The sequence below is a fragment of the Mustela nigripes genome, chromosome 2 (assembly GCF_022355385.1).
Source record: "Mustela nigripes isolate SB6536 chromosome 2, MUSNIG.SB6536, whole genome shotgun sequence".
In the NCBI taxonomy this organism is placed as follows: Eukaryota; Metazoa; Chordata; class Mammalia; order Carnivora; family Mustelidae; genus Mustela; species Mustela nigripes.
The window spans coordinates 83,330,754-83,356,012 of NC_081558.1; positions in this window are offsets into that span (position 1 = coordinate 83,330,754).

Below are 25,259 nucleotides of genomic sequence, written 5' to 3' on the forward strand. Positions count from 1 at the left end.
ACATCCTCACCAACACCTGTTGTTTCTTGTGTTGTTGATTTTAGCCATTCTGACAGCTGTTGAGATGACAGCTCATAGAAGTTTTGATTTGTATTTCCCTGATGATGAGTGATGTTGAGCATCTTTTCATGTGTCTGTTGGCTATCTGTATCTTTTTTGGAGAAATGTTTGTTCATGTCTTCTGTCCATTTTTAAATTGGATTATTCATTTTTGGGGGTGTTGAGTTTTACAAGCTCTTTAGAGATTTTGGGTACTAACCTTTTATTGGATATGTCATTTGCAAATATCTCCCATTTAGTAAGTTGTCTTACAGTTTTTTTGACTGTTTCCTTTCTATGCAGAAACTTTTATTTTGATGTAGTCCCAATAGTTTATTTTTGTTTTTGTTTCCCTTGCCTCAGGAATAGAGAAAAATATTGCTATAGCCATATGTCTCTCATCCTTTCTTCTAAGATTTTTATGGTTTCAGGTCTCATATTTAGGTCTTTAATCAATTTTTATTTTATTTTTGTGTATAGTGTAAGAAAGTGGTCCAGTTTCATTCTTTTGCATGTAGCCATTTAATTTTCCCAAAAACATTTGTTGAAAGGACTTTATTTTTCCCCATTGCATATTCCTACCTCTTTTGTCAAAGATTAATTGATCATATACTCATGGATTTGTTTGTAGGCTTTCTATCTTTGTCCATTGATCTATGTGTCTATTTTTTGTGCCAGTACCATACTGTTTTGACAACTATAACTTTGTAGTATGACTTAAAATCTGTAATGGTAATACCTCCAGCTTTTTTTTTTTTCAAGATTGTTTTGGCTCTTTGGGGTCTTTTGTGGGTTCGAACAAATTTTAGGATTATTTGTTGTAGTTCAGTGAAAATTTTTGTTGGTATTTTGATAGGGATTTCTTTAAATCTGTAGATTGATTGGGGCATTATGGACATTTCAAAATATTTGTGCTTCCAATCCATGAGCATGGAATACCTTTCCACTTGTGTCATCTTCAATAAACTTTCAAAACGAGCTGTGAACGAGTAGCAATACTGAACAATACTGTTGGGCTTATTTTACATTAATAAATATTTCCCTCTAGTTTTACCCACATCAAGTATAATACAAGAAATAGTGTAGATATTCTAGAAAGACAAATAATCAGTTTCTCTCTTGAAGTAGATTAAAAAGACTTGAAATCTTCTTTGGGCCACTTTCTAGGTAGTAAAAGAGACTTATAAGCAGTCGTTACAGATTGAATAGATCTGTAAAGTCCTCAAGTGTAGGTCCCTTTCTCAGAAACAATGGTGAAGGTTATAGAATTATGGAGAGCTGTTAGGGTCATCAGTGCCGCCTTTTTTTTTTTTTTAAATATTTTATTATTTATTTGACAGAGAGAGATCACAAGTAGGTAGAGAGGCAAACAGAGAGAGAGAGATAGAGAGGAGGAAGCAGGGTCCCTGCTGAGCAGAGAGCCGGATACAGGACTCGATCCCAGGACCCTGAGATCATGACCTGAGCCGAAGGCAGCGGCTTAACCCACTGAGCCACCCAGGCGCCCTCATCAGTGCCTTCTTAGCAGGTCCAGTTGTAGGCAGTACTTCGAAGTTCCATTTCATGTATTTATTCAATTATAGAATGTGGTGAGTTTTCATTTTAGATACAGAATATTGATGTGAACACCACTAGTTTTTACTGTATCTGTTTCTTTTTCCTGTTTATCTAATTTGGGCCTGGTAGTCATCTAACTTGATAACCAGGACAACTTTTGTTCTGACATCAGAGGGATCCCACACATCTCTGATGGTGCCACTCTACTTATGTTTTTATTAAGCAGCTTCTATTTTCCAGGAATTATCTAGGTAAGTACTGGCACAGAGGGTTTTGATTGCTTTTGTGCAATCTTCTTGGGAGGACAGACACTGCACAAGACATTATACACTTGATATACTACTACTGGTATATCAGTATATCAGTATAGCCACACTGGTCGGGGAAAAGAGAGGAGAACTTTCAAGAAGAGGAAATTGCATATGTAAAGACCATGACATTAGGAAAGCTGGACTGGGGTGTGGTAATCAAAGGCAAAAAATAGCAAGAAACAAATATGAGGATGAGCATCGTCCAAACTGCCCTGGGCTTTACAAGCCACTTTAAGGAATTATAATTTTACTCATCTGTGAGAGGGAAGCCATTGAAGGAGTCCAGCCAGGGGAGCAGTGTGCAGAGATAGACATTTTTAAGAAGTCATCTTTTTTTTTTTAAATTTTATTTATTTATTTGAGAGAGAGAGATATCACAAGTAGGCAGAGAGGCAGGCAGAGAGAGAGGGGGAAGTAGGCTCCCTGCTGAGCAGAGAGCCTGATGCAGGGCTTGATCTCAGGACCCTGACACCATGACCTGAGCTGAAGGCAGAGGCTTACCCCACTGAGCCACCCAGGTGCCCCAAAAAGTCACCTTTGTTTTTATGTGGAGAATAAATTGGAGAGGGGGCAAAAGTAGAAGTGGAGGACCAGTTAGGCTGGTATATTCATCCAGGTGAAAGATAGCATTGACTTGTGCTAAAGTTGATTCAGCTAAGATTAAAGAAATATTAATATTCAAGAAATGTTTAGGAATTTGATTCTAGATTGGATATAGATTGTGAGGGAGGGAGAAAAGTCAAGGATGGACACTAAGTATTGGGTTTAAAGAACTAGGTGGATGATAGTGGAATTAATCTGATATAGAAACAATTGGGACAGATAAATGTTTGCTTTTTGCACGGTCCACTGAAAGTTTGTGGTATTTCCATAGGGAGATGTCCTCAGGCAGTTGCAAGGTATGTACTCATGGATATGAGCTCAGGGAAGAGGTCTAGGGTGGAAGTGAAGATTTAGGTCATATAGGCTCCCACAGTGATATAGAAATAGATGACATCATCTAGAGAAAGCTGTGAAGAGTGAGGTGAGAAGAAGTTTAGAAGATAGCCACAGTTGATGCCAGAATTCTCCAGTGGTTCCAGCAGCATACAACATGCAAACCAAAATATTCATTTTGGCATTCAAACCTACCCATCTTCTTGTCCTCATCTACTGGTTTTTCAATTTCAAAGTCTATTATTATTTTTCAGCTTACCTGGTATTCTAAACACACCTAACTCTGTGCTATTTTTCATGTTGTTTCTCAACCTGAATTTCCTTTCTTTTTCTCTGTGTATTGAAACCTTCGTCTTTCCAGGCTCCAAACAAGTGTCATTTCCTCCTTGAAATCTTTCCTGACCCCAGAGTAGATCTCCACGAAATATGGAATGAATAATTGAATGAACAGGGTATAGTAAAGGCATTAGATTTCATTCAATGAAGAAGGAAGCTAACATTTATTCAACACCTAATAATGTGTTATGAACTGGCTTGAGCCCTTTAACTACAGTCTTGTTTTATCCTCACACTACCATATATTCTAGCAAGTATTATCATTGCTCCCATTTTACCCAGAAAGGAAAGTGACTATGGATGTTTTCACAATATCACACTGCCTTTTAAGAAGTTGAGTTAGTCTCATTTGCATAAGTATTAAAACACATCTGAGTCAAAAAATAATCCTGAACTCACTGGGTTACTAAAAAATTAATGCCCCTTACTTTTCTCCTCCCTCAGGCAGAATTTTATCCTATTACATTTTAATGATAGTAATTACTTCATTCTCATTGATGCTTTCTCCATCCTGCTAACAGGTTCAACTTCACTCTCAGATTAAATCTCCTAATTTAGTAAATGCTCTGTTGTTTTTCATGCCCAATGACCAATTCAACTCGATTTAGTAAACATTTATGAAACACCTACTACACACAAGGTATTCTGCTAGATGATAGGAAGATGGGTAATAAAAGATATCTTCTTCCCAGGGTTCTGAAATCTACAAGAAAGTTAATTCCAAAAAATAAATGTATGCAAGGAAAAATAGTCATTAATTTATTCAGAAAATATTATTTGTCACCTTGTGTGTGCCAGATGTTGTGGTAGCTTCTAGAGCTACAAAGATTAATACAACACATTCCTTGCCTTGAAGAAGGCTTGTCTGCAAGGAAAAGTGAGATGAGAACACAAAGTAACAACATTCAGAGTAACATCCTTGAGTCACTAAACTTCTGAAGTTGGATGTAAGTAAAGATCTAGATAGAATAATGAAGATGATTTTGTTTTGTGTTACTGATTCCCCCCCACCCCAGCTATACAGCAATATGTTGGAATGAGCTGGAGGAATTATGTAGGAATAAGAACACAGCTTGTAGGAATAAGGATGTAGAAAATATAAGTTCCGTAAAGAGAGATTGTCATCTATGACAATGTTTTCCAAACTTTAATGTGAAAAAAATTCACTTAGGGATTTTGCTAAAATGCAGATTCCGATGCCATATGTTTGGGGCAGGACTCAAGAGTCTGTATTTTATTTTATTTTTTAAATTTATTTATCTGAGAGAGAAAGAGACAGAGAGAGAAAATGAGCAAGATAATGGCAGAGGGAGAAGCAGGGGAAGACGACTCCCCGCTGACAGGGAGCCCAACACAGGGCTTGAGCCCATAACCCTGGGGATCATGATCTAAGCAGAAGGCAGATACTCAACTGACTGAGCCCCCCAGGTGCCCCTCGGGAATCTGTATTTAACAAGCTCCCTGATCTGAGGTTATACTTGGTGTAACAAAGACCTAGTATATGTGACTTTTGTGGTTGGCTTAGTTTTTAAGAACTATTACTGATTCTTTGAATTAAAAAATTAAAGACTATTTTAGACAAAATTTCCTTACATAAATAATAAATCATACTAATATTTCTTGTCTTTAGAAGTTTGTTCAGTTTAAAGGGGAGGGAAAACTTCATGGAGTAGATTCAAAACCATACACACAAAAAGAGGGCTAATGTAGTGAATGAACATTATCTATGAAATAATAACAGAAATGTTATTATAAATTAAAAAGACTCCCCATAACTGATCTTCATTTTCCATAGTTTCTAACATTTTTTGTCCATGCATACTAAGTACTATTTACATAGTTTTAATTATAACACAGGATAAAATGTTATCTTCCTTTCAAGTATACTTTGAATGAACTCATATCATGTAGATCAAATTTATGAATTTGTCAAAGGCCTTGGTTTTGTGAAAAGATCTAACCAAATCCATAAAGAGTACAATTGAATTGAATTTGGTAGACAAGGTATGTTCACCTTGTTAGTTATTCTAGCAAGCACAATCTCCCAAAAGAAACAGCAGCTTGCCTGGTATTTTTTTTTTTAAGATTTTATTTATTTATTTGACAGACAGAGATCACAGGTAGGCAGAGAGGCAGGCAGAGAGAGGAAGGGAAGCAGGCTCGCTGTTGAGCAGAGAGCCTGATGTGGGGCTTGATCCCAGAACCTTGGGATCACGACCTGAGCCCAAGCCAGAGGCTTTAACCCACTAAGCCACCCAGGTGCCCCAGCTTGCCTCGTATTTGCCAGATGTTTATTTCTACCTGTCAAGTCTATGTTTGAAACTCACATCAATCAGAGAGGAAAATGGTAGATGATCCACATATTTTACTTTCTTGTTGTTTTTCTTAATCTGTCATTTACTAAACTATAGAATATAAGCAATCTTCCTAATTTAAGCCTTAGTTCAAAAACCATGCTCTTGGGGGGAGGGCTTTGGGTGAACTAAATGTGTGAAGGACTCATTACTGCAGTGACTGCAGTGCTGTCAGTACAAGGAGTTGGAGAGATTAGGGTAAAAATGAGTATTTTGTAGTATTAATTTTTTCAAAGACTGAAAGGTTGGCATTTGAAACTCTAAAGACACATTCTGGTATCAGTGTTCACAGTATGGGTTCTGGAGTCTTCTTTAAATTGCTATGTGAATTTGCACAAATTAATTCTATCTACCTCAATTCCTTTATCAGCAAAATGGAGAAGTAATGTTACATACTTCATTTTGTCCTTATGAGTTTTAGGTGAAATAATTCATGTAAAAGAATTTAAAATAATATTTGTTTCTTAGTAAATGATAAGTATTTTATTATTACTACTATAAGTAATGTAATTTTAACTACTGTGTCTTTCTTGAAAGTCTCTACTCAATTGGCTTCTTTAACAACAAAGCTTCCTGTGCCTTTCTCAACCCTTGAGACCATTTTTCCCCCCCAATTTCCTTCTGGGAATTCCTCATAAATGTTAGTTTTTCCTAGGGTTCTCTCTTTGGCCCTTCTTTCTTATCACTATATGTAACTACATACTATCACTTTAATTATCAGTTATACTCTAATGAAACCCAAATCTATAACTTTGAGCCCTGATTTCTCTTGCAAGCTTCTGTTTCATATGTATCCAAATGCCTTCCGAAAATCTTTACTGGTGTGTTTCAGCCAACATATCATTGACTGAAATGTTCATCTTTGTCTGCATCTACATCTTTACCAGAACTGATTTGTGGATAATGGATAACCCATTCTTTGACTTTGGGGTTGGCCACATGCTATGCCTTGTTTTGACCACTGACATATGGGTGGAAGGAATAGAATGAGAGTTCTGAGCTCAAGCCTTAAGAGACTTTGTTTATTTTTACCTGCTCTCTCCTACCTCTGTTATCCTCGGACACACACACAAAATACCATGGCTAGCCTGCTGGTTCAAGGAGAATGAATGAAAAATGGAATAGAGAATCCCGATCTAATCCAAGACCTATAATGAGAAGCAGACCCACCCATCACAGTATTTTAAAGCAAAGTTGCCCTGTTGAGCCTGTTAGCCTATAGATACATGAGTGATAGTAAGTAACTGTTTTTTTTTTTTGTTTTTTTTTTTTTTTGTTTTGTTTTTTTACTTATTCTACAAATAAGTTTTGGAGTTGTTCTGCATAAATAGCTAGTCAATATAATGTTTTACAAGCAACTCAAATTTGCCTTGCCTGAAATTAAACTCTTTTTCTACCACTCACCATAAATCTGTTCTTTTTTGTCCCATATTTCCTTTGTTGGTTGGTGGCCTTACCACTCATTTTGTCACTCATCCAGACATCAGGATATCATTCTTGATTTTAACCTCTCTCTTACTCTCTACCTCTCTTTTCTCCACATTCTGTCAGCTTCATTTCCTATCTAGTTCTAAAACCTATTTTTCATCCTTGTACTCAATGTTGTTGCCTATGTTTATGGTCTAATCCTTTTTCACTTGGACTATTGCATTGGAGTCCCAGTGAGTCTTCCTCCCCTTGTTCTCACTGGTCTCTGATCCCCGCCCCTCCCCTCCACCAGTGGTAACCAGAGTGATATAAAATTAGCCATGTCATGTTGCTGTTTCAAATATTTCACTAGTTCTTACCATGCATGGGAGGAGTCCAAATTCCTTAGCATGACTCCAAACTTCATCACCTGGTTATCCTCTACCTATTCAAATTCATGTCACACTTCTTTCATTTTATACTCTGCATCTATCAATTTAAAGCTATGTAAATCCCAAACATATCATGGGACTTCCCGTCTGTATGATCTTATAAATTTTGTGGCCCCTGGAGCATCTTCCCATCTTTTCTCAATATGATAAACTCACCTTCATTCTTTAAAATTCACCTTTAGGCATTACCCATCTTTGAAGCCTTGCTGGTTGCCTCAATCATTTCTTCTGTTACTTGACAGTGTTTGTGTTACTAAGCTTATCAGTTTGAATAATGATTATGTTTGTCTGACTCTTCCATAAAATTCTGACTACCATGTCGGCATGGATGGTGCCTATGATTTCTGGTTCTTAGCACAAAGCTTGATGTATAATAGAATAAAGAGTCAATATGTACTCTCTTGGCCAAATTAATGTTGTGGGAATGATGTAATTTTGTTTAGCAGTGTCCTGCTGAAGATGGAGAAGTCTCACAAACTCAATCAGGCAGCTCCCAATGACAGCCAGAGCCAGAAGGTTGCCCTTCCTATTTTCAGAAGCTGTGATGGTCGTGTATTCTGAGCAGGCTTCTGGAAGGGGGCAGGGTATGGGGAATTCAGAGAGAAGCAGGGGGATGGGTGGTGATGGATGTGATCTCTTTCTGTTATTCCTCATGCTTTGAAAACCCAAATTGTACTCCTGAAACCATGAATGTAATTGGATTTTTGGGTGTTCACAACCAAGGGATTGATTTCTGTGTGCTCTACAAGAATGAAACTTACTAATGTGTTACTCCTAAATGAAGGGGTTGAGACAGAAGTAACCCTGCAGAAGTAAAGTTGGAAGTTATAGGAATTAGGGGGAGGGAGTTTTTGATGAGCATGCTGTGTAAGAGGTGTCAGGTCTAGGAAACTATAGGAAATCTATGAGGTGTAAAAATTCTCATCTTGATTACAATGTTTTCTCATAAAGTTTTTGGAAAGTTAAGATATTTCAAAGTGCCTAGCACAGGGAATATCATTTAGTATAGTAAAAGTAAGTTTTCTTCCTTCTGAGATTCTTCTTTAGGAAGAAAGAGAAAGAAAAATACTTTCCCTTTTTACCTACCTTAATATAAACCTAATTAACACAGTTAATGTTTTTTATGGCTTAATTTCAGTTAAGATGAATATACCGTATTTATAGAGTTACATATTAAATATCTAAATATAAAAACTGACAATTGACAACGAAATATCTAACCAGTTCTTGAAAGTAAAAATAAGGAATAATCCTATTGTTGAAATGCTTGTTGACAGATGTGTACTCTTCCTCATTGCCTCCTGGCCCACATTTTATCCCAGTCCTTCCTATGGCAACCAACTTTGTGCTGGTGTGACCTCCCCTCAGCCATACTATATACCTTCAACCTTCTGTCATGAGGTTTTCTGACCCTGTTGCCTGGGAATACACCCAGTATTTCTGTAATGGGACCGGAAAGTGCAAGGGAGTTAGCATCCCATGGGCAATACCTGACCTACAGGGAATGGGAGCCAGGGAAAATATGCTCCCTCTTTGTCCCTGAGATGTTCAACTCTGACTCATGGTCTACATGGCTTCTCAGGAGGTCTCAGTAGGACTGATCCAGCAGGTGCACACAGCAGTGACTGAGTCAGGTGGAACACTTACACTGGTTTTCTCCCTTTTCTGTTTCATTCTCTGCTGTTCCTCCATTCCTATTGCCCAAATCATGTCCTGAAATGACTCCCTGTATATGGACCTGTCTCAAGATATGCTTTACCTGAGAAATCCAAGGCTAAGATAACAAGCTGTATTGGACACATATTAAGCAGTATCTTAGACTCTCTCAGAGTCATGTCTATGGGCCTTCAGCCACTAGCCCATGGGAAGACAGTTGCCAACACCATCAGAACTTCTTCAGCTAGAATGACTCCATGGCACCCACCATGGTGTGAGCCTGGGCGAATCTGATCCATGGACCCTGGTTCTTTTCTTTTTCACTGGACTCAGAATGGATTCCATGTCACAGGGCATGGGACCTGGCTTCCCCAACAATGTCAAAAGAGAGAAAATAATGTAAACATGAAGAACAGAAGAGTTGATTCTTTATGGGAAAACTGTCCAAAGGGAAACAGGAGATGAAGATGGGGAGCCATCAGATCAATTCCTCTTCCTCCTTCCTTTTCATGGGTTGTACAGAAACATAGTTTTCTATGCATCTTGTTTGGAGATGTTCATAGAGCTGAGAGACCAGCTGTGTCTCTTTGTGACTTGTAAAACAATAGCTGGCATGGAATACATCACCTTATATTTACTTCCCATCTTTCTCTGCCTCTCTTACTGTTTGGAGTTTACATTTCTCAATGCTTAAAACTTGTCTCAAGCTTGTTTTCTAGGATACTTGGACTAAGACACAAGTCATTGAAGGCTTTTTATAGGTTCCTGATAATACAGAATAACTGGGGGAAGTAGAACTCAATTTTGAAGGAGGATATACAACAGGACACAGGCTTTGGAAAGATCTCGGGATCACTTTTTCTATTTACAGCTCAACAGAGAAGACATTAGTTCCTTTTATATGGGGTCCATAAAAACACAGTTAAAATCTATAACCACCTCAACTTTGGATGGATGAGGAAGTTTGGATGGATGGAGAAGGAAGTTCAACCCATGCATTTCCATTCCCATGGTGCCTCATTCCTCCTTTAAACAAGGTAAGAAGGATATCTGCTTTGTTTGGTTGTTGTTTCAGCCTTTGCCTGTTATTACCAAGAGTGTTCAAAATGCTTTGGAAATGAAAAAAGTATTTTATGATTATGAAGAAAAGCGTGTGTAGTATCAAGAACTTGGAAAATTCAGAAATTTGTCAAGAAGTAAACAAAAATCCCCTATGGTTTTCCCATCCATAAATAACCATTTAAGTTTTGTGCATTTCTTTCTTCATTTTAAAAATGTATGAATGCTTATATGTATGCACACACAGGCTCACATGTGTAATTATCCTTCTGGAAATTTCTTCATTCATTGAAACTCTCCTTGGCCCTCAAGATAAGCTTACTTGGAACCTGTTTTATAAAGCCTTTTCTGATTTTCCATATCATATATCCTTCTCAGACATACCATGTTTAATTTGTATTTTATTTATTTTTGTTCATAGATCTATATTTTCCCAAACTAGATTATAAGTTTTTAGACTAGAGGACAGAGGCCATATAAGATTCCTGTTTGAAATCTCACAATACCTGACAAGTACTGAATTAATATTTGATAAATGAACAAGTATACAATTCATCTTATAGATTTTTCAACACCTTTGTCACAGAATTATTTCTTACATATGATTATCATTTTATAACATGCTTTTCTCATTTGTGAATTCTTCGTATGAGTGATTCATTTCACCAATAAGATTGTGAAATTTCCAAAGGCAAGGACCTTTGCTTATGTTTCTTTTGTCATACTTATCACATCGTTGAATACAGAGCAGATATCCAGCAAAAATTTTTTGAGTTTACCACTAGCCATCAAATGCTGCATATTTATACACCAAACAGACTGAAAGAAAATCAACTCTAGGTTTAGAAAATGACTGGAATGTGTATCTATGATGTTCCATGGCAATGGATGTCCAACGACAGATAAATGGATAAAGATGTGGTATATACATACACAATGAAATATTACTTTGCCATAAAAAAAGGAATCTTACCATTTGCAATGACATGGATGGAACTAGAGAGTATTAGGCTAAGTGAAATAAGTCAATCAGAGAAAGACAATTATCATATGATTTCATTCATATGTGGAATTTAAGAAACAACAGATGAACATGGGGGAGTGAAGATAAAACAAAATAAGATGAAATCAGAGAGGGAGAAAAACCGTAAGAGACTCTTAACTATAGGAAACAAACTGAGGGTTGCTGGAGGGGAGGTGGGTGGGGGATGGGGTAACTGGGTGATGGGATTTAAGAGGGCACTTGATGTAATGAGCACTGGGTGTTATATGCAACTGATGAATCACTAAACTCTATCTCTGAAACTAATAATGTAATATATGTTAATTAATTGATTTTAAATAATTTTTTTTTGAAAAGAGGACTTGTCTATGCATATCTGGTTATAGCTTATTTTTGGTGATCACTCACTCTGGGGAAAAAAACCAAATGTTTCTTTTCTTTTTTTTAAAGATTTTATTTATTTATTTGACAGACGGAGATTACAAGTAGGCAGAGAGGCAGGCAGAGAAAGGAGGAAGCAGGCTCCCTGCTGAGCAGAGAGCCCAATGTGGGGCTCGATCCCAGGACCCTGGGATCATGACCTGAGTCGAAGACAGAGGCTTTAGTCCACTGAGCCACCCAGGCGCCCCAGCCAAATATGTCTTTATAGACATTCAGTAGCTCCAGAGAAGTCAGCTTTAAAAAAAAAAAAAATTTCTTCAGTGTTCCAAAATTCATTGTCTATATACCACACCCAGTGTTCCATGCAATATGTGCCCTCCTTAATACCCACTTCCAGGGTCACCCATCCCTCCACCTCCTCCCCTCTAAAATTCTCAGTTTGTTTCTCAGAGTCCACAGTCTCTCATGGTTCATCTTTCCCTTCAATTTCCCCCAACTCAATTTTCCTTTCCTTCTCCTAATGTCCTCCATGTTATTTCTTATGTTCCACAAGTAAGTGAAACCATACGATAATTGACTTTCTCTGCCTTATTTCACTCAGCATAAACTCCTCCAGTCCCATCCATGTTGATACAAAATTTGGATATTCATCCTTTCTGATGGCTGAATAATTTTCCATTGTATATATGGACTACATCTTCTTTATCCATTTGTCTATTGAAGGGTATCTTGGCTCTTTCCATAGTTTGGCAATTATGGACATTGCTGCTATGAATATTGGGATACATATGGCCCTTCTTTTCACTACATCTGTATCTTTGGGATAAATACCCAGTAATGCAATTGCAGGGTCATAGGGTAGCTCTATTTTTAATTTTTTGAGGAATATCCACACTGTTTTCCAAAGTGGCTGTACCAACTTGCATTCCCACCAACAGTGTAAGAGGGTTCCCTTTCTCCACATCCTCTCCAATATTTGTTGTTTCCTGTCTTGTTAATCTTTGCCATTCTAACTGGTGTAAGGTAGTATCTCATTGTGGTTTTTATTTTAATTTCCCTGATGACTAATGATGATGAACATTTTTTTCATGTGTCTTTTAGCCATTTGTATGTCTTCTTTGGAGAAGTGTCTATTCATGTCTTCTGCCCATTTTTTGACATGATTATCTGTTTTGTGTGTGTTGAGTTTGAGTTCTTTACAGATCCTGGATATCAGTCCTTTGTCTATAGTGTCATTTGCAAATATCTTCTCCCATTCTGTGGGTGGCCTTGTTGTTTTGTTGAGAATTCAGCTTTTGAGAAAATGTAGTTTGCACTGTTTAAAGTTACAACCATGTAATATAGGAACATTGCTGATTTCATGAGATTGAAATGCATTTATGTAAGAGAAAATACTTAAATTCAAAATTTGAAGACCACAATTATCAACTACACTGACTTTATCCATAATGAGATAAAGCATGGGGAAATACATTTTGGAATGAGTACCACCTGTCTCCTCCTGAGTAGCATGAACATTTTTCAGGACATCCCCAGGAGAGTTTTGAGTTAATCAGGTTCCAGTTGTAGCTTGTCCATTGACCTCATGTGTAACCTTAGATAAGTCACTAAATCTCTTTGAGCCTCAGTTTTCTTCTCTATAATGGGGATAACAATGCTTTCTATTTTATATGATTATTGGAAGATAAAGACTAAGATAAAGGTAGCTCATGGAAAAGATTTAGCAAGGTACCAGCCTGCCACTATTGTTTAATAAATATTAGCATTTAAAAATAAATAAAAAAATAAATAAAATCATTTATTACCTTTGCTACTTTTTTTATCAATCTGTTAAAAAAATAAATTGGTTTTCATTAGTATTAAATTGTTTTTTTCTTATTAAAGTCAGTATACATTTCTTTTTCCTCTTTTTCCGTTTCAGTCCTATTTATCCTTTTGCAGTAGGAGAGTAATGACAACCACTCTCACCAGAGTTCTTAAGGTTGAAGAGGCTGCTGTCCCCTCCCTGACACAAATCCTCCTTAAGTGGGGCAAATATTAGTTACTGACATTAGAAATAGAAGGCCTTTGAAGTAGACAGAAGTGCATGTGAGGTCTGTCAGCAACACACAGTTCTTCCTTTTGAGGAAATGTGTGTAAGTGACAAGCATCATAAAATCATTAATTATTCTGATGTGGGCCAGGCTCAAAGCTTCTGAGCATAAGACTATTTGTCTTAAAACCAGCAAACCATTAAAAACAAAAACCAAAAAAAACCTGGCAAAGCAGCTTGATTAAATGGTACTACATAAAGACATGTGGAAGTTAGATTTCACTAATAATTATTATAAATAATAATAAGAGCGATGCAACTCACCCTTGATCATTTTCCCTGAGGGGGGAAAAAAGAGAAATTGCGAACAAATTATACAAAAACAAAGTAACTTTTGGGTCTGCAAGCACTTCCATTTAGTTAATAACAGCAAATTAGACAAGCTAATAAATGCAGTATTATAAAGACAAGAGAATGCATACTGACTTTGATAAGAGAAAACGCTCAATTTAATACTAATGAATGCTGACTTCTTTCTTTTTTTGACAGTCTGAGAAACTCTGGTCTCTGTGCTGCAGTGAAGCTCATTGATTCTGTCTTCAAAGACTTTGAAAAAAATTGTAAAAGTCTTTTTTGCCTTGTGGAGAAGACAATGCAGCGGACTATTAGGAAATTTTTTACCTCCTTGATTCATGTTCTTTTAAAAAGAGGTATATGATAGCTCTCACTTCCCACTCCCTTAACAAATAATTGGCTGACCCTATTTTTCTTTTCTTTAATCTGCTTACCTCTGCAGAGCGTTCCAGAATTTGTTTGATTGGAAAGATCTTTTCACTCAAGGGATTTAATTAAAGAAAGAACAATGCTCACAGTCAGCAATGCAGGAGCAGATGATTCATAATACAGCTTCAATATGAATAAGAGTGCCCAGAAACCCTCATTGTAGGACTTGGGGGTTCTTCTTACCATTGCCTGAGAGAGATGTAGATGAGTCAAGCTGATGCTCAACTATTAGGTTTATACCTGAAGCCTGATATGTGGTCTCATCACTTGATGTGTTTCCCAGGAAACAAGTCATGAGCCGGGAGAGATAAACACACCACTTCTCTGAATGAAGAGATACTTTTAATCATTTGTCTTATGGCAATTTCCATATTCAGTCTTTCACAGTGTCTCTCCAGCAGTGATGGTGTCATGGCTCATGATGGAAGATAGAGTTCTTTTCTCATTTCTATTCCCTCCCTTTACCCTCTAGGTACCCTTGAGTATTTGCCAAACTGACTATCATTTCTCTAAAGGTGTGCTGCTCAAACTTTGGCATCTAGCAGAATTCTCTAGTGAGCTTTTTCAAAACACACATGGGGATCTCCTTCTCACCCTTGCGAAGTCAGGAGCTGCGAGTATGCATGTGGTTTGGCTGGGGGGGAAGGTAAAAAGTTCTTGAGGTTATTCCTATCTATACCAAAGATGAAAAACCTCTCTTGTAAACCCTGGCCCATACCAATGCACAAGCTCAGGAGTTTCAGCTGTGGCCACGTTTTAAAATCACCTGGAGTCATGAAAACACTACTACTGGGTTCTACCTCCAGACATTCTGATTTGATTGGTTCCAGCTTTGAGAGTTTAAAAAACTCCCCCAGGTGATTCCAGCATTCAGCCAAAGTTGTAGACGTCTTCTCTAGCTACATACCCAGCATAGGCGAGAGAAACATTCTGAGCATTCAAAGTGCCGTATTTTATCTGAATACCTACTAGCGCTAATTTTTTCTTCCTTTTCATGAATAGCTCCCTTGATAGGATTGCAATACTGGGAGTGCTACATGTAGCACTGCTATACATAAAGGATAACCTGTATTTATTTTTTACTCATTCAATTATTCACACATTCATCGAGTATATATTCTATTCTGTGTCATACTCTGTTCTAGGGTTTGCGGTAGTGGACAAGAAATACACAGTTTACTGTCTTTGTAGTGATTAACAGACAGAAACAGCTGGACCCAGGACTCCTGGGTGGCTCAGCTAGTTGAGCATCTGGGATCAAGGCCCACATCAAGCTCCTTGCTCATCTGGGAGCCTGCTTCTCCCTCTCCCCCTGCCAGCCCTCCCCCTGCTTGTGCTCTCTCTCTCTCTGTCAAATAAATAAATAAATAAAATCTTTAAAAAAGAGAAAGAAACAGCTGGACCCAGTATTTCAAGTTTTCCTCATCAGTTGGCTGCTGGGTTTGTTTATGCCCTCTTCTTATGACCTTCTTTTCATATCCTAGAAGCTTTTTTTTTAAACCAAAACTGTTTCCCTGAAATAATCACATTTTCCCACACTTCTGGGCCTTGTCCCTGTTGTGAGCTCTCTGCTTGAATGTCCCTTCCTCTTCCTCTCTACCTAGCTAGTTTCTATCCATGTAAGCTATCATATTTCTCAGAAGTCTTCTTGGACTGGGGTAGATGTCTCACCTTCATTGCCCATGGTCCCTTAATTGAGTAGGACTGGTCAAATAGGAAATCTGTTATACAAAGGGAGGAAAATGTATTGCATTTGATGTAAAAATTGAGTATATTAAGTAGTATATTAAGTGACTTCTTGGTGGACATTTGTAAAAACAAAGATGATGAGGGTAAGATTATTATGTGCTTGCAGTTTTGTGGCCACGCACATCAGATGAGTTAAGGGCAGCACTGGAGTTCAACCTAAGGGAGCAGAGTCTAATGAGGACCAAAATGTATGGGCTTCTCTCTCAGTTGCTCTGGTTCCTCCTTATTTTAGGGATGTATGTACTTGTTTTAAAAAAGTACATACAGCTCAAATAAGAGGCTTAAAAAGCATTGATCTAACTGACCTTACCTAATGAAAGGAAATTTTGGAAGATTCTGTGAGGTGCACAAAGCCTGTGTCCAGGAGATGTCTTCTTGGGTGTTAAGCAAATGGTTGAATGAAGCATGTGGACTGGGAAATTTTAGGAATATTACAAATCTGTTGTCTTTTCTCCCAAAGCTGTCATAACCAGAGTAAATAAATTGGATGTCTGTGAATTCGCTTTGCCCCTTGTTCCAACTGGTGCCATGTTAGATCGAAGAAAGCCCAAGGATGGGGAAAGAATAGAGTCCACTTCTTTGATTACATTCTTTACCCCTGCTGATGCTGAGGGTTGAGCTTCTCCCAAGGGGATAGCTATTTACTTTTCAAAAGTGCTTTTCATCCTCTATTCCAATTGCTGATTTATTTCATCTGCCTTCTGTGTTAGATGTAAAGTCCTGGAGAGCTAGGACCATGACCTTATCTTAATATTGCTTACAGCTACAAGAACTGGCATACAGTTGGTACTCAGAAATATACATTGGTTGATATGTTCCTATTTTTACAGTGTTCATTAAAAGTTTTGCCATTTTGAAATCTTGAGCAAAGTAAGGAGAGCACTAGGAGAATTCAAAAACCTAAGCTTAGTTTCTTTATCACTACTTCATAAAACTTTATTTTTAACCTCTAGAGACCAACTTCTAGAGGTCTTTATGATTTATGCCTTGCTATTACTCAGGGACTTTCTTATTTTTTTTAGGAAGACTATTCTTAGACTGCTGTTCATTGCCTTGAGGGAGGTCCCTCAGGTTTTTCAAAAGATGAGTGTAGGTGAATTTCTACCCTGGAGAGGAAGTGGATGGTGGTGTAATAGGCAAGCTGACATTTCTGTCTTTGAACATATTCATTTGGCTATGTGAGGGGGAAAGGGAGTCCTAACAGTGTGGTGCCTTAAAAACAAGAGGAATAATATATAGACCCTGGAGAGTGAAATTATAACTTTGGAATGTAGCACACTTGGTCCCTTCAGAAATATGTGAAGAAAATTTAATAAGATCAAATGGCCCTTAGGCTACTAGCCTTGACTGAAGGTATTTGCATATATGGGTAAAGATGATAACAAAAAGAAGTGGCTGGTCACTTTGGTTAATGCAGGAAAGGAAGGTCAGAGATAGAGTGAGCTCTATTTATGCCAACAATCTCTAGAATAAATGAAAACCCATATCTCAGTAACTAACATGAGCACTAGATACCAAATGCATGTATGTTCCTATCATGAAAATGGGTATTTCGGACTATCATTTGTCTGGTAACAACCAAAGCAAGAATTATATAATTAATTTCTCTGCTTTAGTTCCATGTTCACCATGTATTCTGTCTGTAACTTGCCTTTGCATAGAGCTCTACAAGGAGTTTTCTCTTGGAGAAGAATGTGCTTATCACAACAGAATGGGCATTCTTGGCTGACTGGAAGTAATTTACCTTATTGTAAATACAATGATTGGTATCTTGTTTATCCATCATTTTCTTTGGTTAATGTAAGCTTGATTCTCCTGGTGAGCTCTTTACTTTGATATTTACCTACCTTCACATTCTGGCTTCTCTATTCTGTATGAAGAAAGTATTTAATGTGATTATTCATGAAAGTAACTAAACTAAAACATTTCTGCAGAAACTATTATATGATTGCCTTATAGCTACTTCAGATTTTAAGAGTAGATCATCCTGGGACTTTTAAGAAGTTTGTGTACATTCTCATGAGTCTCCATATTTTATTTAAAATACCTTAATTTATTTTTTATAAAAATGGAGAAAACTGTACCTACATATTGGTTGTTGCAGTAATGAATAATAACGTAGATTCTGTTGCTGAGCCTTAAATTCTGCAAATTTGTCTGAGTCAAAATTGATCCCCTTGTATTCATGCTCAGTATATGGTATCGCAGATTTGTCAATCTTCACTCATGGTTGAGGAACCTATTTATTAATTTTAATTTTAAATAAGTAATTTAATTAATTTTAACTGACATGAAAACAGATATACAAATAAGTTGAGGGAAGTCTTGAAAGATTTAGTGGAGATTCACAAAAAATTCACATTTCATATACACAGAAAGTACAGTCCTGCCTATGTCACTGTTTCTTCAGAATCTATTCTAGCAGAGTTCAATGGTCCCCCAGTCAACAAATTTTAGACACAAATGAAAACTTCAAGTGGTCACTTAGAATGACAGAGCTGAAATAATTCAAGTTCTTTTTTTCTTCATCTTTATAATCATTGTGTTTTCTTTCTTTCTTTTTAAAATTTTATTTATTTGACACACAGAGAGAGTACAAGCAGAAGATGTGGCAGGGAGAGGGAGTAGCAGGTTCCCACAGAGCAGGAAGCCTTATGTGGGGCTTGATCCTAGGACCTTGAGATCATGGCCTGAGCCAAAGACAGATGCTTAACTGACTGAGCCACTCAGGCACCCCAATCACTGTGTTTTCACTTTTTATTTCTCATCTATTGTTTATTTTTTTAAAATTTAGATTCAATTAATTAATGTGTGATACACTATTAGTTTCAGAGTTAGAGGTTGGTGATTCATCAGTCTTATAGAATACCAAGTACTCCTTACATCATGTGCCCTCCTTAATGTCCATCACCCAGTTACCGCATCAGCCCCCTCCCCTTCAGCAATCATAGTTTGTTTCCTATGATTGATAGTCTCTTGTGTTTTTTCTCCCTCCCCTCTATCACTTCACCTTGTTTTATTTTTTCTTTTCTTCCCCTGTGATCTTCTGTTTTGTTTCTTAAATTCCACATATCATTGAGAAGATATGATCATTGTCTTTCTCTGATTAAATTATTTTGCTTAGCATAACCCTCTGGTCCCATTGACATCATTGCAAAGATTTCATTTTTGATGGCTGAGTAGTATTCCATTGTGTATATATACCACACCTTCTTTATCCATTCATCTGTCAATGAACATTTGACAATGAACTTTTGTCAATGAACTCTTTCCATAGTTTGGCTATTGTGGACATTGCTGCTATAAACATTCAGGTGCATGCGCCCCTTTGGATCACTCCATCTGTATCTTTGGGGTAAATGCCCAGTACTTCAATTGCTGGGTCTGATGGTAGTTCTATTTTCAACCCTTTGAGGAACCTCCATTCTGTTCTCCAAAGTGGCTGCACCAGCCTGCATTCCCACCAACAGTGTAGGAGGGTTCCCCTTTCTCTGCATCCTCACTAACATCTGTTGTTATCTGACTTATTCATTTTAGCCATTCTGACTAGTGTATGGTGGTATCTCATTGTGGTTTTGATTTGTATTTGCCTGATGCTGAGTGATGTGGAGCACTTTTTCATGTGTCTATTGGCCATTTGTATGTCTTCTTTGGTGAAGTGTCTGTTCATGTCCTCTGCCCATTTCTTGATTGGATTATTTGTTCCTTGGTTATTGAGTTTGGGAAGTTCTTTATAGATTTTGGATGCTAGCCCTTTATCTGATATGTCAATTGCAAATATCTTCTCCCATTCTGTCAGTTGTTTCTGGGTTTTATTGACTGTTTCCTTTGCTATGCAAAAGCTTTTTATCTCGAAGAAGTCTTAGTAGTTCATTTTTGCCTTTGTTTCCCTTACCTTTGGAGATGAGTCTTGCAGGAAGTTGCTGTGGGCTCTAAAGTCACAGAGGTTGCTGCCTGTGTTCTCCTCTAGGATTTGGATGCATTCCTGTCTCACATTCAGGTCTTTCAGCCATTTTGAGTCCTTTTGTGTGTGTGTGGTTTAAGGAAATGGTCTAGTTTCATTCTTATGCATGTGGCTGTCTGTTTTTCCTAACATCATTTGTTGAAGAGACTTTTTTCCCATTGGTTATTTTTTTTCCTGCTTTGTCAGAGATTAGTTGGCCATAGAGTTGAGGGTCCATTTCTGAGTTCTCTATTCTGTCCCATTGATCTATGTGTCTGTTTTTGTGTCTGTACCATACTGTCTTGATGATTACAGCTTTGTAATAGAGCTTGAAGTGCAGAATTGTGATGCCACCAGATTTGGTTTTCTGTTTCAACATTCCTTTGGCTATTCAGGGTTTTTTTTGGATTCCATACAAGTTTTAAGATTGTTTGTGAAAAAAGTCAATGGTATTTTGAAAGAGCTTGTATTGAATGTGTACATTGCTCCAGGCAGCATAGACATTTTAGCAATATTTGTTCTTCTAATCCATGAGCATGGAACATTTTTCCATTTCTTTGGGTCTTCCTTAATTTCTTTCATAAGTATTCTAATTTTCTGAGTACAGGTCCTTTTCCTCTTTGGTTAGGTTTATTCCTAGATATCTTATGGTTTGGGGTACAATTGTAAATGGAATTTATTCCTTAATTTCTGTTTCTTCTGTCTCACTGTTAGTGTATAGATATGGAACTGATTTTTGCACTGATTTTATGTCCTGCCACTCTGCTGAATTCTTATATGAGTTAAAGCAATTTGGGGGTGGAATTTTTTGGGTTTTCCATATAGAGTATCATGTCATCTACAAAGAATGGGAGTTTGACTTCCTTTTTGCTGATTTGGATGCCTTTTATTTCTTTTTGTTGTCTGATTGCTTAGGCTAGGACTTCAAGTACTATGTTACACAGCGGTGGGGATAGTGGACATGTCCACCATCTTCCTGACTTCAGGGGAAAAGCTTTCAGTTTTTCTCCATTGAGAATGATACTTGCTTTGGGCTTTTCATAGATGGCTTTTATGATATTGAGATATGTTCCCTCTGTCCCTACACGGTGAAGAGTTTTAATCAAGAAAGGATGCTCTGTTTTGTCAAATGCTCTTTCTGCATCTGTTGAGAGGATCATATGGTTCTTGTCCTTTTTTTTTTTTTTGGTCCCATATATTTACATAATGTATCACATTGATTGATTTGCCAATGTTGAACCAATCTTGAAGTCCAGGAATAAATCACACTCAGTTATGGTATATAATCTTTTTAAGGTACAGTTGGATCCTATTTGCTAGTATATTTGAGAGAATTTTTGATTCCATGTTCATCAGGGATATTGGTCTGTAATTCTCTTTTTTTGTCAGGTCTTTGTCTGGTTTGGGGATCAGGTAATGCTGTCCTCATAAAGAGTTTGGAAATTTTCCTCCATTTCAATTTTTGAAACATCTTCAGAAGAATAGGTATTGGTTCTTTAAAAGTTTGATAGAATGGGAATTGGGAAGCCATCTGGCCCTGGACTCTTATTTGTTGGGAGTTTTTTTGATTACTGCTTCAATTTCCTTGATGGTTATGGGTCTGTTCAGGTTTTCTATTTCTTCTTGGTTTAGTTTTGGTAATTTATACATCTTTAGGAATGCATTCATTTCATCCAGAATGTCTAATTTGTTGGCATATAATTGCTCATAATATGTTCTTAAAATTGTATTTCTTTGTTATTGTGAGTGATCTCTTTCATTCATGATTTTATTTGGGTCTTTTCTCTTTTCATTTTGATAAATTTGGCCAGGGATTTATCAATCTTATTAATTCTTTCAAAGAACCAGCTCCTACCTGGTTTCATTGATCTGTTCTATTGTTCTTTTTGTTCTATTTCATTGATTTCTGCTACAATCTTTATTAATTATTTTCTCCTGCAGAGCTTAGACTTTATTTGTTTTTCTTTTTCCAGCTCCTTTAGGTGTAAGTTTTGGTTGTGTATTTGAGAACTTTCTTGTTTCTTGAGAAAGGCTTATTTGCTATATACTTCCCTCTTAGGACTCCCTTTGCTGAATCCCAAAGGTTTGAACAGTTGTGTTTTCATTTTCATGTGTTTCCATATATTTTAAAAATTCTTCTTTAATTTCCTGGTTGACTCATTTATTCTTTAGTAGGATGCTCTTTAGCCTCCATGTATTTGAGTTCTATCCAAATTTCCTCTTGTGATTGAGTTTCAGTTTCAAAGCACTGTGGTCTGGAAATATACAGGGAATGATCCCAGTCTTTTTGTACCAGTTGAGATCTGATTTGTGACCCAGGATGTGATCTATTCTGGAGAATGTTCCATGTGCACTAGAGAAGAATGTGTATTCTGTTGCTTTGGGATGGAATGTTCTGAATATATCTGTGAAGTCCATCTGGCCCAGTGTGTCATTCAAAGACCTTGTTTCCTTGTTGATCTTCTGCTTGGATGATCTGTCCATTTCAGTGAGGGAGATGTTAAAGTCCCCTACTCTTATTGTATTATTGTTGACGTGTTTCTTTACTTTTGTTATTATATATAATAACTTAAATAATATATAATAGCTCATATAATTGGCTGCTCCCATGTTAGGGGCATAAATATTTATAATTGGTAGATCTTCTTCTTGTTGGATAGAAGTATGAAATAGTGTCCTCCCTCACCTCTTATTACAGTCATTGGCTTAAAATCTAATTTGCCTGGTATAAGGATTTCTAGCCCAGCTTTCTTTTGATGTCCATTAGCATGATAAATTGTTTTCCTCTCCCTCCCCCTCACTTTAAAAAAAAATTTTTTTTATTTATTAATTTTTTAAAAAGATTTTATTTATTTGACAGATAGAGATCACAAGTAGGCAGAGAGGCAGGCAGAGAGAGAGGGAGAAGCAGGTTCCCCACTGAGCAGAGAGCTTGACATGTGGCTTGATCCCAGGACCCTGAGATCATGACCTGAGCTGAAGGCAGATGCTTAACCCACTGAGCCACCCAGGTGCCCCACAAATGCTCTTTTTGAGTTGTTTGTCTATAGGAATAAAGAGAAGAGGCCAAGTTTTAAGTTTGGATCAATGCAGTGCTGGAAGAAGGTGAGGATCAAGGGGAAATTATTAATAAATTGAATAATTTATCTGCAGCAGAATCAGATAGTTGGAGACCAAGTGACCACAAGAACCCAGGCTTCCAGTCCATTTGTAGGAATTTCAAAGAGAGTATTAGATTTCCTAGTGTTATGGCACAGCATTTAAATCAATCTTCATTTTAAGGGGCAGGGTGACCCTACCTGACATGTGATTACTTAAAAAAAAATTCCTCCTGGGGTGCCTGGGTCAGTGGGTTAGGCCTCTGCCTTTGGCTCAGGTCATGATCTCAGGGTCCTGGAATCAAGCCCCACATTGGGCTCTCTGCTTGGTGGGGAGCCTGCTTACCCCTCTCTCTCTGCCTGCCTCTCTGCCTACTTGTGATCTCTCTGTCAAATAAATAAATAAAAATCTTAAAAAAAAATAAAGAAAAAAAATCCTTCTAAAGATTGGCTTTTCCCCCCCATAACCTTATTTGATTCACATTTTATTATAGTCTGCCCCAAACTTGTACATTAAAAATTTTATTAAGTTAGTACATAAAGGATGGATTCACTCAGGGTTATTGGCCATTTTATAGTAAAGCCAATAGGAAGAAATGATTGATTTAGTAATGAAGCTCAGAGACTTTCTCAGAAGTAGTTCATGTTACTTGAAACACTCACTGTCAATATAGTAAGCAGTTTGGCTTTTCTTTTAAAGTTGGAAAATATTAAGTAAATTACATTTTCTTCATTGAAAACTGCAGCTAGTACACATTTTAATATGGTGGTGATGACTCTTTTTTAAGGAGCAGAAGCAGAAGTAGACATGTATGAAAATAAACCAAGAACTGACTAAATTTGCTTATGAGAATTATTAAATCCATATGATAGTACTAATAGCAACCATAATTAATATTTACTAAATGCTAGGGGCAGGGATAAAAATTTTATCATATTTATAATTTAATTTTCAAATTCCTTAAAGAAAAGTATTATTATTCTTGTAAGATCGATAAAGAAACAAAGGTTCAGAGAAGTTAATAAGTTGCCAAAGTCCACATAGGTAGGAAATATTAGAATTTAGGCTTGAACTCAGGTCTATTTTATTCCCGAACCTGTATATACTACCTAGTGCATCCTGACTGAACCGTAATCCAGGTGGACTGTTTTAGCAAAACTATATCACTTGCCCTATATCAAAGAAGTTATTGCAAGCCACTGACTTTATCTATTTAGGAAATAAAATTGTCACAATAACTTAGCCTTGGAAGAGCTAATCTTTTTTTTTTTAATTTGGTATTTGTTTAATCTCCATATTTTTAAATTTTATTAATTAAATTAAATTTAACATTATTTTATTTTATTTAGTTAGCCAACATATAGTACATCATTTGTTTCAGATGTAGTGTTCAATGATTCATCAGTTATGTATAACACCCCATGCTCATTACATCATGTCTTTTTGGGGAGAGCAACTCATCTTATAAATAAATGGATTTTTTTCTTCTACCTCTCATGTTCTATAGAGTTTAAATTATATACCACTACTCCAAGTGCTATATAGAGTATACTCCTAGAAATCTTGTCAGATTAGGTAATCATCTGGCCATTTTATATTCTAAACCCCTCCTAACCTTTCTTCTAGCTTGTTTACTCACCATGATTTCACATTTCTTATTCTCTAAAGTTTTCTTATTAAACAAATATATATTGAAAGACTATTACATGCACTGGAGGTGATAAAAAAGAAGTATAAAACTTTTGAGATGGATCCAGAAATTGGAGTAGAACAAGAAAAAATAAATAAAGAAGATAGGAAGGGACAGGATAGGATAGAAAGTAGAGGGACTGATTCAGCAGTGGTGCCTGACATAGAGCAGGGACTTAACAGATTTTTCTTGAATGAATGAATGAATAAATGAATAAATGAATGAGTAGTTAAGTGAATGAATAGATGGATGAGTGAGTGAATGAGTGAACGGAGGAATGTGTGAATAAATGAATAAATGGATGGATGGATGGAATAAGTTGACTTGAAAAAGGTAAATTTGGAAAGATGTACAACAAAATCCTATCTTGCCTTGCCTCTATAGTCTAGGTCCATTTGTGGAGTACCTGCTAAAATAAAACAAAACAAAACAAAAACTGCCAATGGTTCCAATCATCTCAACATGGCATGAA